An 18,496-nucleotide genomic window follows, 5' to 3' on the forward strand; every position below is an offset into this window, starting at 1 on the left:
TTTCATAGTAATAAATTTAGCTTGCTTTCATATTTGTATCATTAAAAATCAACCTTAAGACTTTCTTCTGCCATAGTTTTTATTTTAGTGATTAATTCATAACCCATTTTGAAATACTTTTTTTTTCTTCTATAAAACCTCATAGAGCTTCTCCTGCTAAAGGAAAGTGGATTTTATGAAAAGGGATAAAAGATTAATCTGAAGTAGCATATAATAGCTTGGAATGGAGAGGAAATGAAGAAAAGGAAGGCTTATAGGAAGAAGGCTATAGCAGTCTAGCTCTTCACTACTGATGACCAGAAATAGGGAGAGAGAGGTCATATTGTTCTGGGAACGAGTAACAAGACTAAGTACCTTCCTTGATACTAAGGGATAACAAAGGAAGAGGCAAAGATAAGTTAGAACATAGTTGTAATAATAGTTATAGTAGCAATAAGAATATAAAAAGAATGGTTAACATTTATGAACATGATTTTTTGCCAGGGTTAGCTCTAAGTACCTTATATGTATTTAACATTTATCCTGAAGCACAGAAAGATTAATTAACTTGCCCAAGATCAGGCAATTTTTGAGTGGTAGTCAAGATTTGAAGCCAGGCATTTTGGCTGGCTCTAGAACTTGTGCTCCTAACTAATATGCTCTCCTTTTGACTTGTAATATGATAAAACTAATAAAACAGAAGAACCTGAATCTATCATATGAGGAAAGATCAGTGAATTCTTTTTAGTAAGTTATTTGAAGTGATGGAGAAACATTTAAGCATCCAAGTAGGAATGGATAGCAGGAAAATAGAAATCTAACTGAATCTTTTTCTTTTCTTCAGTTTTACATGTTTGTGTGTCCTTGTGCTTAATGTCAAATAAACATAGGTGAATAAGATATGGGCAAAAATCCACCATTAAGTGTTTCAGTGACTACGATAATTTCATGGAGTGCTATGAATTAAACTTTCTCTGTGGGTTTAGTGTTAACTTTTAATTTTTAAATTATAAGTATTTTAAGCATGAAATGAAGAATAAAATTATAATAGAAGTCCACGTACCCACTACTCAGCAATTTTTAAAGAAATTAATATAGTTAAAACAGGATTCGCTAGATCTCTCCTTTGTCCCCAGAAGAAATCACTATCCTCACTTTCTCATTCCTGCACATTTTATTATTGAATTTTAAGAATTCTTTTATATATTATGGATCCGGGTACTTTATCAAATATATATACATTGCAGATATTTTCTGCTGGTCTTTTGCTTGACTTTTCATTCTCAGTGTGTTTTAAGAAATAGAACATTTTAACTTTAGGTTTATTCTTTTGTTTTATTGTTTTGTGCTTTTAATGACCTAAGGAATCTTAGCTTATCCAAGATTATGAATTTCTCCCCTTTTTCCCCCCCAATTTTTTTTAAAGATTTTATTTATTTATTTGACAGACAAAGATCACAAGTAGGCAGAGAGGCAGGCAGAGAGAGAGGAGAAAGCAGGCTCCCCCACTGAGCAGAGAGCCCAATGCACCTGAGCTGAAGGCAGAGAGGCTTTAACCCACTGAGCCACCCAGGAAACCCACTGAGCCACCCCCCTGAAATTTCTTAATTTTGTTTTATTTATTAAGATAGGGAGAGAGAGAGTGGGGACAAAGGGAGAAGAGAGAGAGACCTTAAGTAGGCTGTGTGCCCAACACAGAGCCCACATGGGCTTGATCTCACAATCTTGAGATCATCACCTGAGCCAGAAATCAAGTGTTGGATACTTAAGCGACTGAGCTACCCAGACACCCCTCTAAATTTTATTTTTCATGGTTAGGTCTGTGATTCATTTGAAGTTAATTTTTGTGTGTGGTTTAAAGTAAAGGTAAAAGTTTATTTTTTTCCCCATATATAGCCCATTGCCCCAGTATCATTTGTTGAAAAAAACTATTTTTTCCTTACTAAGTTAGATTTGCATCTTTATTGAAAATCAGTTGAACTTGGGCACCTGGGTGACTCAGTTGGTTACACAACTGCCTGTGGCTCAGGTCATGATTCTGGAGTCCTGGGATCAAGTCCTGCATCAGGCTCCCAGCTCCGTTGGGAGTCTGGTTCTCCCTCTCACCCTGTCCCCTCTCATGTTCTCTCTCACTTTCTCTCTCTCTCTCAAATAGATAAATAAATAAATAAATCTTTTTTTTTTTTTAAAGATTTTATTTATTTATTTGACAGACAGAGATCACAAGTAGGCAGAGAGGCAGGCAGAGAGAGAGAGAGAGAGAGAGGGAAGCAGGCTTCCTGTGGAGCAGGCGCCCCTAAATAAATCTTTTTTAGAAAAACGGCATTATGATCTCTAAAAAAAAAAAATCAGTTGAACATATATTTATGAGTCTTTCTGGACTTATTCTGTTTCATTTATCTATAGGTCTGTCCTAAGGCCAATAATACAGTGACTTGATTAATATAGCTTTATAGTAAGCTTTGAAATTTTGTAATATGAGGCTTCCAACTTTGTATTTTGTTTTCAAAATTGTTAGGCTACACTAGCATCTTCGCATTTCTGTATGATTTAGATCATATTGTAAATGCCTACAAAAAAAATGCCTGAGGAAATTTTGATTGAAATTGAATGGAATTTATCAGTTTCTGGATAATTGTAAATTTCTTTCAGTGCCATTTTTTAGTTTTCAGTGAATACATTTTCCACGTATTTGGTTATGTGTATATTTGGTACCTGTATATATTTTCATGTTTTTGATGCAACTGTAAGTCGTTTTTAAAATTCAATTTATGGTTTTTCCTTGCTAATATATAGAAATACAATTGATTTTAGCATAGGGACATTTGTCTCTTTGTACTTTGAGTTCTGAAAGATTGTGCTTCAGTAGTTTGAAAGTCTGCTATTGCATGCATATGTGTATTTTTTTTAAAATATTTTATTTATTTATTTGACAGACAGAGATCATAGATAGGCAGAAAGACAGGCATAGAGAGAAGGGGGAAGCAGGCTTCCTGCTGAGCAGAGAGCCCGACGTGGGGCTTGATCCCAGGACCCTGAGATCATGACCTGAGTGAAGGCAGAGGCTTAACCCAGTGAGCCACCCAGGGACCCCGCATATGTGTATTTTTGATGCTTATGGTTTTTTGATGGATTGACATCCTCCTTATGAGTGTCTCTTTTTATCCCTGATAATATTTCTGACATTGTTTAATATTGCCTTTTATCTCAACTGTTGGCTTATGAGCTATTATTATTTGAGGTTTTTTTTTTTAGTGACTTCTCTAAGCTTTATAAGATGTGCTTAACTTACCATATTTAATTTCAAATTTTATACTACTTCACAGTATACTACTGTTTACCTCTTATATTTTGTGCTGTTGTCATTTTACTTCTACAGTATGTTATAAACCCCAATACTCAGTTATTGTATGTCCTTTAAATAGTTACCTTTTGAAGAAATTTAAGAATGAGGAGAAAAATGTATTTTTTTAAAATTTGAGAGTGAGCAAGAGAGAGAGAGAGAAGGAGCCAGGGGGAGGAGCAGAAAGAGAGGGAGAAGCAGATTCCCCACTGAGCAGGAGCCTGATGTGGGACTCCATCCCAGGACCCTGAGATCATGACCTGAGCCAAAGGCAGATGCTTAACCGACTGAGCCACCCAGGCATCTGAAAGAAATGTATTTTAAATTTATCTGTACATTTACTCATCCCAACAATCTGCCTTCCTTTGTACTGATCTGTGATGCCATCTGGTGTCATTTTTCTACTGCCAAAAGAACTTTCTTTAGCATTTCTAATAATGTAGGTCTCTCAGTAAACTTTTATATTTTGGTTTGAAAACGTTTTTATTTTTCCTTACATTTTGAAGGAGAAAAATCAAGCTTGACTTTATTTCCCCCCCCACAGTACTTAAAGCATAGCATAGCTTAACCATACATAATTTTTTTTTAAAGATTTATTTTATTTATTTATTTGACAGGCAGAGATCACAAGTAGGCAGAGGCAGGCAGAGAGAGAGAGGAGGAGGAAGCAGGCTCCCCACTGAGCAGAGAGCCCGATGTAGGGCTTGGTCCCAGGACCCTGGGATCATGACCTGAGTCAAAGACAGAGGCTTTAACCCACTGAGCCACCCAGGCACCCCCATACATAATTTTTTTTAAGTTTTTTTTAAATTCCAGTTAGTTAACATACAATGTAATAATTAGTTTCAGGTGTACAATATAGTGATTTAACACTTCCATACAACACCCAGTGCCCATCACAACAAGTGCACTCCTTAACCCATTCCCTCCTCCACCTCCCTGCTAGTAACTATCAGTTTGTTCTCTGTAGTTGACAGTCTGTTTCTTGGTTTATCCCTTTTCTTTTCCCTTTGCTTGTTTGTTTTGTTTCTTAAATTCCATATATGGGTAAATCGTACTGAATTTGTATTTTTTTCACTGACTGATTTCATTTACCATAATACTCTCTAGTTTTATCCATGTCCTTGCAAATGGCAAGATTTCTTTCTTTTTTATGTAATATTTATATATATATATATATATATATATATCCCACATCTTCTTTATCCATAAATTAGTCAGTGGACACTTAGACTGTTTCCGTAATTTGCCTAGTATAGATAATGCTGGTATAAACATCAGGGTGCATGTATGCCTTTAATTAGTATTTTTGTATACTTAGGGTAATAAATACCTACTAGAATAATTGCTGGATCAGGGCATTTTTAACTTTTTTGGGAACCTCCATACTGTGTTCTAGAGAGGCCACACCAGTTTGATTCCCATCAACAATGCAGGAGGGTTCCCTTTTCTCCGCATCCTTACCAGCACCTGTTGTTTCTTGTGTTGTTGATTTTAACCATTCTGACAGGTGTGAGGTGATATCTCATTGTAGTTTTGATTTGCATTTCCCTAATGATCATTAATGCTGAGCATCTTTTCATGTGTCTGTTGGCCATCTTGATGTTTTCTTTGGAAAAAAAAATGTCTTATTCATGTCTTCTGCCCATTTTTTAAAGTGGATTATTTGTTTTTTGGGTGTTAAGTTTAAGTGCTTTATATATTTTGGATATTAACCCTTTATCAGCTATGTCATTTCCAAATATCTTTTCCCATTTTGTAGGTTGCCTTTCAGTTTTCCTTCATTGCAGAGCTTTTTATTTTGATGTAATCCTAACAGTATATTTTTCTTTTGTTTACCTTGCCTTAGGAAACATATCTAGAAAGAAGTTGCTATGGCTGATGTCAAGGAAATTACTGCCTATGTTATCTTCTAGCAGTTATATGGTTTTCAGGTATCAGCATTTAGGTCTTTAATCCATTTAAAGTTAATTTTTGTATATGGTAAAGAATGTGGTCCAGTTTCATTCTTTTGCATGTTGTCCAGTTTTTCCAACACAATTTGTTGAAGAGATTTGACTTCTTCCCATTGGATATTCCTTCCTGCTTTATCGAGATTAATTGATCATATAATTGTGGATTCATTTCTGGGTTTTCTCTTTTGTTCCTTTGATCTGTGTGTCTGTTTTTATGCCAGTACCATACTGTCTTGATCACTACAGCTTTGTTTGTAATATAGCTTAAGGTCTGGAATTGTGATGCCTCCAGCATTCCTTTCCTTTTTCAAGGTTGCTTTGGCTATTCGAGGTCTTTTCATTCCATACAGATCTTAGGGTTCCTTGTTCCAGTTCTGTGAAAAATGCCAGTGTTATTTTCATCGGGGTTGCATTGAGCCTATAGATAGTTTTGGGTAGTACAGACATTTTAACAATATTTGTTCTTCCATTCCATGAGCATAGAATGTCTCTCCATTTCTTTGTGTCATCTCCACTTTCTCTTGCCACTGTTTTACAGTTTTCAGAGTACAGGTCTTTTACCTCTTTGGTTAGGTTTATTCCTAGGTGTCTTATGGTTTTTGGTGCAGTTGTAAATGGAACGGATTCCCTAATTTCTCTTTCTGCTGCTTCATTACTGGCCTGTAGAAATAGAACAGATTTCTGTATGTTGATTTTGTGTCCTGTGACTTCATTGAATTGGTCTATCAGTTCTAGTAGTTTATCAGTGAGTCTTTTGGGTTTTCTATATATAGTATCATCTTAACTGCAAATAGTAAAAGTTTGACTTATTCCTTGCTGATCTGAATTCCTTTAATTTCTTTTTGTTGTCTGATTGCTGTGGCTAGGACTTCTAGTACTATTTTGAATAAAAGTGGTGAGGTTGGACATCCCTGTCTTGTTCTTGACCATAGAGGAAAAGCTCTGTTTTTCCCTAGTTAGGATGATATTAGCTGTGGGTTTTTCATGATAGCCTTTATTATGTTGGGTATGTTCCCTCTAAACCACTTCATTGAGGGCTTTTTGTCATGAATGGAAGTTGTACTTCATTATAGTTTGTTAGGTGCTTTTTCTATAACTATTGAAATGATTATATGGTTATTATCCTTTCTCTTACGGATGTATTATATCAAGTTGATTGATTGATGAATATAGAACCCAGGAATAAATCCCACTTGATTATGGTGAATGATTTTTTTAATGTCTTATTAAAATTGGTTTGCTGGTATTTTATTGAGAGTGTTTGCGTCTGTCTTAATGATGTTGGCTTGTAGTTCTCTTACTTTAATGATGTCTGTCTGGTTTGGAATCAGGGTGATGCCTCATAGAATGAATATGAAAATTTTCCTTCCTTCTTCCTTCTCTTATTTTTTGGAATCTTTTAAGAATAGGTATTAACTCTTCTTTAAATGTTTGGTGGAATTCAAGATATCTGTCCCTGACCTTTTGTTTATTGGGACTTGTTTGGGTAATGATTTGATTTCTTTGCCGGTTATTGATCTATTCAAGCTTTCTGTTTCTTCCTGTTTCACTTTTTGTTTCACTTCCTGTTATACATATCTAGGAATTTATCCATTTCTTCTAGATTGTCTAACTTGTTGGCATATAGTTTTTCATAACATTTTCTTAGAATTGTATTTCTCTCGTTGCCTGTTACATCTCCTTTCTCATTGGTGATTTTATGTATTTGAGTCTGTTTCCTTTTCTTTTTGATAAGTGTGGCTGGAGGTTTATCAATTTCATTAACTTTTTCAAAGAAGCAGCTCCTGGTTTTGTAGATCTCTTATGTTTTTGTTTTTTTTTTTTTGTTTTTTTTTTTGGTTTTTTAGTTTCCGTTATTATTTATTTATGCCCTAATCTTTATCATTTCCTTCCTTCTGCTGGCTTTAGGCTTCATTTGTTGTCCTTTTTCTGGTTCCTTTCAGTGTGAGGTTAGGTTGCTTATTTGAGATTTTTCCTTCTTCTTGAGGTAGGCCTGTATTGCTGTATACTTTCCTTTTAGGACTGCCTTTGTTGCATCCAAATGATTCTGGACTTCTGAATTTTGATTTTCATTTATTTCCCTGTATTTCTTTTCTTTGATTTCCTTGTTGACCCATTCATTGTTTAGTAACATGTTGTTTAACCTTCTTGTATTTGTGGTCTCTCTAAATTTTTTTCTTGTGGTTAACTTCTGGTTTCATAGTGTTGTTGTCAGAAAAGGTGCATCCTATGACTTCAGTCTTACTGTATTCGTTGAGTCCTATTTTATGGTCTAATACATGATCTGTTGTGGAGAATGTTCATGTGCACTTGAAAAGAATATGTATCCTGCTCTTTGGGGATGGAATGTTCTGAATATATCTGTTAAGTCTATCTGATCCCCTGTGTCATTCAAAGCCATTGTTTTGTTGTTGATTTTCTGTTTGGATGATCTGTGTATTGATGCAAGTAGGATGTTAAAGTCCCTTACTTTTTTCATATTATCATCAATGAGTTCCTTTATATTTGTTATTGCTTTATAAATTTTGGTCCTCCCATGTTGTATGCATAAATATTTAAAATTATTTTATCTTCCTGTTGTATCATCCCCTTATTATTATGTAGTGCTCTTCTTTGTCTCTTGTTAGTGTTTTTTTAATGCTCAGCTAGCCATTGTATAATACATCATTAGTTTTTGATGTAGTGTTCAGTGATTCATTAGTTGCTTATAACACCAGTGCTCATCACAACATGTGTCCTCCTTAATACCCAGCACCCTGTTACCCCATCCCTTCACCTTCTCCCCTTTGAAACTCTCAGTTTGTTTCCTGGGGTCCATAGTTTTTCATGGTTCATCTCCGTCTCTGATTTTTCTTCCTTCAGATTTCCCTACCTTCCCCTATGGTCCTCCATGCTATTGTTTATATTCCACATAAGAGTGAAACAGTATGAAAATTGTCTTTCCCCTTGACTTATTTCACTTAGCATAATCCCCTCCAGTTCCAGCCATGTTGATGCAGATGATGGGCATCCTTCCTTTCTGATGGCTGAATAACATTCCATTGTATATATGAACCACATCTTCTTCACCACTTATCTGTTGAGGGGCATCTCAACTCCTTCCACAGTGTGACTGTCGTGAACATTGCTCCTTGATCACTGGGGTGCATGTGCCCTTTCTTTTCACTGTATTTGTATTTTGGGGGTAAATACCCAGTATGCGTTTGCTTTATTTTTGGCTCTATTTTTAACATCTTGAGGAACCTCCATCCTGTTTTCCGGAGTGGCTGTACCAGCTTGCATTCCTACCAACAGTATAAGAGGGTTCCCCTTTCTCTACATCCTCGCCACATTTGTTGTTTCCTGACTTGTTAATTTTAGCCATTCTACATGGTGTGAGGTGGCATTTCATTGTGGTTTTGATTTGTATTTCCCTGATACCAACTGATGTTGAGCATTTTTTCATGTGTCTGTTGGCCATTGGATGTCTTCTTTGGAGGAATGTCTGTTCATGTCTTCTGCCCATTTATTGATTGGATCAGTTGGTGTTATTTTGGGTGTTGAGTTTAGTAAGTTCTTTATATATTTTGGGTACTAACCCTTTATCTAATAAAACTTTAGCACATACCTACTTCCATCTGTCAGTTGTCTTTTGGTTTTGTCAACTGTTTCTTTTGCTGTGCAAAAGCTTTTTATCTTGATGAAGTCCCAGTAGTTCATTTTTGCTTTTGTTTGTTTCCCTCGCCATTAGAGCTGTATCTTGCAGAAAGTTCCTGTGGCCGAGGTCAAAGAGGTTGCTCCCTGTGTTCTTCTCTAGGACTTTCATGGATTCCTATCTCACATTTAGGTATTTCATCCATTTTGAGTTTAGCTTTGTTATGGTGTAAAAAAATGGTCTAGTTTCATTCTTCTACATGTGACAATCCAATTTTCCCAGTACCATTTGTTGAAGAGACTTTTTTCCATTAGATGTTCTTTCCTTGTTAATTGACCAAGAGTTGAGGGTCCATTTCTGGGTTCTCTCTTCTGTTCCATTGATCTTTGAATCTGTTTTGTACCAGTAGCATACTGTCTTGAGATTATAGCTCTGTAATAGAACTTGAAGTCCAGGATTGTGATGCCACCACCTATGGTTTTCTTTTTCAACTTTTCCTCTGGCTATTTGGGTACTTTTCTATGAAAAAAAAGTTGATGGTATTTTGATAGGGATTGCATTGAATGTGTGGATTGCTCTAGGTAGCCCGTTGAATGTGTGGTTTATACACATTCTGACTGGTGTAAGGTGCTATTCATTGTGGCTTTGATTTGTAGTTCCCTGATGCCAAGTGATATTGAATATTTTTTCATGTGTCTTTTAGCTTTTTGTATGTCTTCTTTGGAGGAATGTGTCTGGTAGCCTAGACATTTTAATATTTATTCTTCTAATCCATGATCAGGAAATTTTTTTTCCATTTCTCTGTGCCTTCCTCTGTTTCTTCATGAGTATAGATCTTTACCTCTTCAGTTAGGTTTATTCCTAGGTATCTTTTGGTTTTTGGTGCAGTTATAAATGGGATCAATTCTTTAATTTCTCTTCCTTCACTCACATTGTTAGTGTATAGAAATGCCACTGATTTCTATGCATTGATTTTGTTTCCTGCCACTTTTCTGAATTCTTGTGTAAGTTTTAGCAGTTTTAGGGTGGAGTCTTTTGGGCTTTCCACAGAGTATCTTGTTGTTTGTGAAGAGTCAGAGTGTGACTTCTCTGCTGATTTTGATAGCTTTTATTTCTTTTCATTGTCTGATTGCTGACACTTAGACTTCCAGTACTATGTTGACCAACAGTGGTAGTAGTGGACAACCCTGTTATGTTCCTGACCTTATGGGAAAAGCTTTCAGTTTTTCCCTGTTGAGGATCATACTTGCTGTAGGCTCTTCGTATATTTATGATTTTGAGGTATGTTCCCTCTGTCCCTATACTCTGTAGAGTATTAATCAAGAAAGATGCTGTACTTTGTCAAACACTTTTTTTTGCACCAATTGAGAGAATCATATGGTTGGTGTCTTTTCTTTGAATAATGTAGCATATCACGTTGATTGATTTGTGAATGTTGGACCACTGATGCAGCCCAGGAATGAATCCCACTTGGTCCTGGTGCATAATCTTTGCAGTGTACTGTTGGATTCTATTGGCTAGTATCCTGGTGACAATTTTGGCATCCATGTTCATGGGGGATATTGGCTTGTAATTCTCCTTTTTGGTGGGGTCTTTATCTGTTTTGGGGATGGAGGTAATGCTGGCCTCATCGAAAGAGTTTGGAAGTTTTCCTTCCATTTCTGTTTTTTTGAAACAGCTTTAGAAGAATAGGTATTAATTCGCCCTTTATTTTTCCTCACAAAATACTTTTATTTATTTTTATATGATCTTTTATTATGTTCAGTTAGCCACTATATAGTACGTTATTAGTTTACTTATTTATTTTAATTTTTTTTTAATTTTTTATTTTTTATAAACATATATTTTTAAACCCAGGGGTACAGGTCTGTGAATCACCAGGTTTACACACTTCACAGCACTCAGCAAAGCACATACCCTCCCCAGTGTCCATAATCCCAAGCAACCTTCAGTTTGTTTTGTGAGATTAAGAGTCACTTATGGTTTGTCTCCCTCCCAATCCCATCTTGTTTCATTGATTCTTCTCCTATCCACTTAAGCCCCCATGTTGCATCACCACTTACTCATATCAGGGAGATCATATGATAGTTGTCTTTCTCTGCTTGACTTATTTCGCTAAGCATGATACGCTCTAGTTCCATCCATGTTGTCGCAAATGGCAAGATTTCATTTCTTTTGATGGCTGCATAGTATTCCATTGTGTATATATACCACATCTTCTTGATCCATTCATCTGTTGATGGACATCTAGGTTCTTTCCATAGTTTGGCTATTGTGGACATTGCTGCTATAAGCATTCGGGTGCACGTGTGCTTTGGATCACTACGTTTGTATCTTTAGGGTAAATACCCAATAGTGCAATTGCTGGGTCATAGGGCAGTTCTATTTTCAACATTTTGAGGAACCTCCATGCTGTTTTCCAGAGTGGCTGCACCAGCTTGCATTCCCACCAACAGTGTAGGAGGGTTCCCCTTTCTCCGCATCCTCGCCAGCATCTGTCATTTCCTGACTTGTTGATTTTAGCCATTCTGACTGGTGTGAGGTGATATCTCATTGTGGTTTTGATTTGTATTTCCCTGATGCTGAGTGATATGGAGCACTTTTTCATGTGTCTGTTGGCCATCTGGATGTCTTCTTTGCAGAAATGTCTGTTCATGTCCTCTGCCCATTTCTTGATTGGATTATTTGTTCTTTGGGTGTTGAGTTTGCTAAGTTCTTTATAGATTCTGGACACTAGTCCTTTATCTGATATGTCGTTTGCAAATATCTTCTCCCATTCTGTCAGTTGTCTTTTGATTTTGTTAACTGTTTCCTTTGCTGTGCAAAAGCTTTTGATCTTGATGAAATCCCAATAGTTCATTTTTGCCCTTGCTTCCCTTGCCTTTGGCGATGTTCCTAGGAAGATGTTGCAGCGGCTGAGATCGAAGAGGTTGTTGCCTGTGTTCTCCTCAAGGATTTCGATGGATTCCTTTCGCACATTGAGGTCCTTCATCCATTTTGAGTCTATTTTTGTGTGTGGTGTAAGGAAATGGTCCAATTTCATTTTTCTGCATGTGGCTGTCCAATTTTCCCAGCACCATTTATTGAAGAGGCTGTCTTTTTTCCATTGGACATTCTTTCCTGCTTTGTCGAAGATTAGTTGACTGTAGAGTTGAGGGTCTATTTCTGGGCTCTCTATTCTGTTCCATTGATCTATGTGTCTGTTTTTGTGCCAGTACCATGCAGTCTTGATGATGACAGCTTTGTAATAGAGCTTGAAGTCCGGAATTGTGATGCCACCAACTTTGGCTTTCTTTTTCAATATCCCTTTGGCTATTTGAGGTCTTTTCTGGTTCCATATAAATTTTAGAATTATTTGTTCCATTTCTTTGAAAAAGATGGATGGTACTTTGATAGGAATTGCATTAAATGTGTAGATTGCTTTAGGTAGCATAGACATTTTCACAATATTTATTCTTCCAATCCAGGAGCATGGAACGTTTTTCCATTTCTTTGTGTCTTCCTCAATTTCTTTCATGAGTCCTTTATAGTATTCTGAGTATAGATTCTGTGCCTCTTTGGTTAGGTTTATTCCTAGGTATCTTATGGTTTTGGGTGCAATTGTAAATGGGATTGACTCCTTAATTTCTCTTTCTTCTGTCTTGCTGTTGGTGTAGAGAAATGCAACTGATTTCTGTGCATTGATTTTATATCCTGACACTTTACTGAATTCCTGTATAAGTTCTAGTAGTTTTGGAGTGGAGTCTTTTGGGTTTTCCACATATAGTATCATATCATCTGCGAAGAGTGATAATTTGACTTCTTCTTTGCCGATTTGGATGCCTTTTATTTCCTTTTGTTGTCTGATTGCTGAGGCTAGGACCTCTAGTACTATGTTGAATAGCAGTGGTGATAATGGACATCCCTGCCGTGTTCCTGACCTTAGCGGAAAAGCTTTCAGTTTTTCTCCATTGAGAATGATATTTGCGGTGGGTTTTTCATAGATGGCTTTGATGATATTGAGGTATGTGCCCTCTATCCCTACACTTTGAAGAGTTTTGATCAGGAAGGGATGCTGTACTTTGTCAAATGCTTTTTCAGCATCTATTGAGAGTATCATATGGTTCTTGTTCTTTCTTTTATTGATGTGTTGTATCACATTGACTGATTTGCGGATGTTGAACCAACCTTGCAGCCCTGGAATAAATCCCACTTGGTCGTGGTGAATAATCCTTTTAATGTACTGTTGAATCCTATTGGCTAGTATTTTGTTGAGTATTTTCGCATCTGTGTTCATCAAGGATATTGGTCTATAGCTCTCTTTTTTGATGGGATCTTTGTCTGGTTTTGGGATCAAGGTGATGCTGGCCTCATAAAATGAGTTTGGAAGTTTTCCTTCCATTTCTATTTTTTGGAACAGTTTCAGGAGAATAGGAATTAGTTCTTCTTTAAATGTTTGGTAGAATTCCCCTGGGAAGCCGTCTGGTCTTGGGCTTTTGTTTGTTTGGAGATTTTTAATGACTGTTTCAATCTCCTTACTGGTTATGGGTCTGTTCAGGCTTTCTATTTCTTCCTGGCTCAGTTGTGGTAGTTTATATGTTTCTAGGAATGCATCCATTTCTTCCAGATTGTCAAATTTATTGGCGTAGAGTTGCTCATAGTATGTTCTTATAATAGTTTGTATTTCTTTGGTGTTAGTTGTGATCTCTCCTCTTTCATTCATGATTTTATTTATTTGGGTCCTTTCTCTTTTCTTTTTGATAAGTCTGGCCAGGGGTTTATCAATTTTATTAATTCTTTCAAAGAACCAGCTCCTAGTTTCGTTGATTTGCTCTATTGTCTTTTTGGTTTCTATTTCATTGATTTCTGCTCTGATCTTTATGATTTCTCTTCTCCTGCTGGGCTTAGGGTTTCTTTCTTGTTCTTTCTCCAGCTCCTTTAGGTGTAGGGTTAGGTTGTGTACCTGAGACCTTTCCTGTTTCTTGAGAAAGGCTTGTACCGCTATATATTTTTCTCTCAGGACTGCCTTTGTTGTGTCCCACAGATTTTGAACCGTTGTATTTTCATTATCATTTGTTTCCATGATTTTTTTCAATTCTTCTTTAATTTCCCAGTTGACCCATTCATTCTTTAGAAGGATGCTGTTTAGTCTCCATGTATTTGAGTTCTTTTCAAACTTCCTTTTGTGGTTGAGATCTAGCTTTAGAGCATTGTGGTCTGAAAATATGCAGGGAATGATCCCAATCTTTTGATACCGGTTGAGTCCTGATTTAGGACCGAGGATGTGATCTATTCTGGAGAATGTTCCATGTGCACTAGAGAAGAATGTGTATTCTGTTGCTTTGGGATGAAATGTTCTGGATATATCTGTGATGTCCATCTGGTCCAGTGTGTCGTTTAAGGCCTTCATTTCCTTGCTGATCTTTTGCTTGGATGATCTGTCCATTTCAGTGAGGGGAGTGTTAAAGTCCCCTACTATTATTTTATTATTGTTGATGTGTTTCTTTGATTTTGTTATTAATTGGTTTATATAGTTGGCTGCTCCCACGTTGGGGGCATAGATATTTAAAATTGTTAAATCTTCTTGTTGGACAGACCCTTTGAGTATGATATAGTGTTCTTCCTCATCTCTTATTATAGTCTTTGGCTTAAAATCTAATTGATCTGATATAAGGATTGCCACTCCTGCTTTCTTGTGATGTCCATTAGCATGGTAAATTCTTTTCCACCCCCTCACTTTAAATCTGGAGGTGTCTTCGGGCTTAAAATGAGTTTCTTGGAGGCAACATATAGATGGGTTTTGTTTTTTTATCCATTCTGATACCCTGTGTCTTTTGACAGGGGCATTTAGCCCATTAACATTCAGGGTAACTATTGAGAGATATGAATTTAGTGCCATTGTATTGCCTGTAAGGTGACTGTTACTGTATATGGTCTCTGTTCCTTTCTGATCTACCACTTGTAGGCTCTCTCTTTGCTTAGAGGACCCCTTTCAATATTTCCTGTAGAGCTGGTTTGGTGTTTGCAAATTCTTTCAGTTTTTGTTTGTCCTGGAAGCTTTTAATCTCTCCTTCTATTTTCAATGATAGCCTAGCTGGATATAGTATTCTTGGCTGCATGTTTTTCTCGTTTAGTGCTCTGAAAATATCATGCCAGCTCTTTCTGGCCTGCCAGGTCTCTGTGCATAAGTCAGCTGCCAATCTAATATTTTTACCATTGTATGTTACAGACTTCTTTTCCCGGGCTGCTTTCAGGATTTTCTCTTTGTCACTGAGACTTGTAAGTTTTACTATTAGGTGACGGGGTGTGGGCCTATTCTTATTGATTTTGAGGGGCATTCTCTGAACCTCCTGAATTTTGATGCTCGTTCCCTTTGCCATATTGGTGAAATTCTCCCCAATAATTCTCTCCAGTATACCTTCTGCTCCCCTCTCTCTTTCTTCTTCTTCTGGAATCCCAATTATCCTAATGTTGTTTCGTCTTATGGTGTCACTTATCTCTCGAATTCTCCCCTTGTGGTCCAGTAGCTGTTTGTCCCTCTTTTGCTCAGCTTCTTTATTCTCTGTCATTTGGTCTTCTATATCACTAATTCTTTCTTCTGCCTCATTTATCCTAGCAGTGAGAGCCTCCATTTTTGATTGCACCTCATTAATAGCTTTTTTGATTTCAACTTGGTTAGATTTTAGTTCTTTTATTTCTCCAGAAAGGGCTTTTATATCTCTCGAGAGGGTTTCTCTCATATCTTCCATGCCTTTTTCGAGCCCGGCTAGAACCTTGAGAATTGTCATTCTGAACTCTAGATCTGAGATATGTCTGTATTGATTAGGTCCCTAGCCTTCGGTACTGCCTCTTGTTCTTTTTTTTTGTGGTGAATTTTTCCGTCTTGTCATTTTGTCCAGATAAGAGTATATGAAGGAGCAAGTAAAATACTAAAAGGGTGGCAACAACCGCAGGAAAATATGCTTTAACCTGAGGCCACGCTGACCCCGCGTGGGCTTCGCCCCAGTTTAGCCTCTGGAGCGATGTCCCTCAGCAGAACAGAGTTTTAAAAGTCCAGATTTTGTGCGCCGTTGCTCCGCCGCTTGCCGGGAGCCGGCCCCTCCCCCCGGGGTCTATCTTCCCGTCGCTTTGGATTCACTTCTCCGCCGGTCCTACCTTTCAGAAAGTGGTTGTTTTTCTGTTTCCAGAATTGCTGTTCTTCTTCTCTTCGATCTGCCGATGGATTTTCAGGTGTTTGCAATCTTTAGATAAGCTATCTAGCTGATATCCGGCTAGCTGAAGTAGTCTCAGCCTGCTACTTCTCCGCCATCTTCTGGCATCTCTCCGTTATTAGTTTTTGACATAGTGTTCAGTGACTCATTAGTTCCGTAACATGTGCGCTCCTTAAAACCCATCACCTGGCTACCCCATTACCTCCACTACCCTACCACGTCTTCTTTATCACTCCTCTGTTGAAGGGCATCTCAACTTCTTCCACAGTTTGGCTGTCATGGACATTGCTCCTGTGATCATTGGGGTGCAAGTGCCCCTTTCTTTTCACTACAACTGTGTCTTTGGGGTAGATACTTAGTGCAATTTCAGGGTCAAAGGGTAGGTCTATTTTTTACATCTTGAGGAACCTCCATCCTATTTTCCAGAGTGGCTGTCCTGGCTTACATTTTCACAAACAGTGTAAGAGGAATCCCCTTTCTCTACATCCTTGCCAACATTTGTTGTTTCCTATTTTGTTAATTTCTGCCATTCTGACTGGTATTCATTGTGACTTTCATTTGTATTTCCCTAATGCCAAGTGATGTTGAATATTTTTTCATGTGTCTTTTTAGCTTTTTGAATGTCTTCTTTGGAGGAATGTCCATGTCTTTTCATTTTTTGACTGGATTATTTGTTTTTTGGGTTTTGAGTTTAAGATGTCCTTTATATATCTTGGATACCAGTCCTTTATCTGTATGTCATTTACAAATATCTTCTCCCATTCCATGGGTTGCCTCTTAGTTTTGTTGACTGTTTCCTTTGCTGTGCAGAAGATTTTTATCTTGATGAAGTCCCAAAAGTTCCAAAAACCTATGGGATACTACAAAGGTGGTCCTAAAAGGGAAATACATAGCCATCCAAGCCTCTCTCAAAAAATTATAAAAATCCCAAGTGCACATTTAAAGAAGAAATCGTAGCTCTTCTACTGAAGCTGTTTCAGTAAAGAGAAACAGAAGGACAACTTCGAAATTCGTTCTCTGAGACCAGCATTACCCTGATCCCCAAACCAGGCAAAGACTGCATCAAAAAGAATTACAGACCAATATCCCTGGTGAATGTGGATGCCAAAATACTAGACAATAGGATTCTAGACAATAGGATCCAACAGTTTATTAAAAGGATTATTCACCATGACAAAGTGGGATTAATTCCTTGAATGCAAGGGTGGTTAAACATTTGCAAATCAGTCAACGTGATATTAATTCTTCTTTAAATATTTGGTAGAATTCCCCTGGGAAGCCATCTAGCCCTGGACTCTGTTTTTTGGGTTTTTTGATTACTGCTTCAATATCCTTGCAGATTATTGGCCTGCTCAGGTTTTCTATTCCTTCCTGTTTCAGTTTTGGTAGTTTGTATGTTTTGGGGAATGTATCCATTTCTTCCAGATTTTCTAATTTATTGCCATATAGTTTCTCATAATATGTTCTTATAAGTATTTGTATTTCTTCAGTGTTGATTGTGTTCTCTGTTCCTTCATTCATGATTTTATTAATTTGGGTCCTTTCTCTTTTCTTTTTGATAGAACTGGCTAGGGGTTTATCGGTCTTATTAATTCTCTCAAAGAACCAGCTCTTAGTTTTGTTGATCTGTCCTTCTGTTCCTTTGGCTTCTGTTTCTTTGATGGCTGCTCTTATCTTTATTAATTCTCTTCTTCTGCTGGATTTAGTCTTTATTTGCTCTTTGTTCTCCAGCTCCTTTGGGTATAAGGTTAGATTATATATTTGAGACTTTTCTTGGTTCTTGAAAAAGGCCAGTATTGCTATACACTTCCCTTCTTAGGACTGCCTTCGCTGAATCTCAAAGGTTTTGAACAGTTGTGTTTTCATTTTCATTTCTTTCCATTAATTTTTTTAAAAATTTCTTTTTTAATGTCCTGGTTGACATTATTTATTCTTTAATTGGTTGTTCTTTAACCAATTTAATTGGATGTTCTTTAACCTCCATGAATTTGAGTTCCTTCCTAATTTCCTTTTGTCATTGAGTTCAGTTTCAAAGCACTGTGGTCTGAAAATATGCAGGGAATAATTCCATTATTTTGGTACAAGTTGAGACCTGATTTGTGACCCAGTATATAGACCCACTGTATGATCTTTTCTGGACCATGTTCTATGTGCACTTGAGAAGAATGTGTATTTTGTTGCTTTGTGGTGGAATGCTCTGAATATGGTGAAGTCCATCTGTTCCAATATGTCATTCAAAGCCCTTTTTTCCTTGTTGATCTTTTGCTTAGATGACCTGTCCATTGAATTGGTGGTGTTATTGTCCCATGCTATTATTGTATTATTACCAAAATGTTTCTTTAATTTTGTTATTAATTGGTTTATAAAATTTGCTGCTACCATGTTAGAGGCATAA

The 18,496-nt window shown here is 37.0% G+C and overlaps 1 protein-coding gene across 1 annotated transcript in view; it reads left to right on the plus strand.

Annotated features, from left to right (window-relative positions):
- KIAA2026 (KIAA2026 ortholog) overlaps positions 1 to 18,496 on the plus strand; it is a 149,752-nt gene that overhangs the window by 28,276 nt on the left and 102,980 nt on the right. The gene's annotated exons all lie outside the window — the stretch shown is intronic.

The sequence above is a fragment of the Mustela erminea genome, chromosome 12 (assembly GCF_009829155.1).
Source record: "Mustela erminea isolate mMusErm1 chromosome 12, mMusErm1.Pri, whole genome shotgun sequence".
Taxonomy (NCBI): Eukaryota; Metazoa; Chordata; class Mammalia; order Carnivora; family Mustelidae; genus Mustela; species Mustela erminea.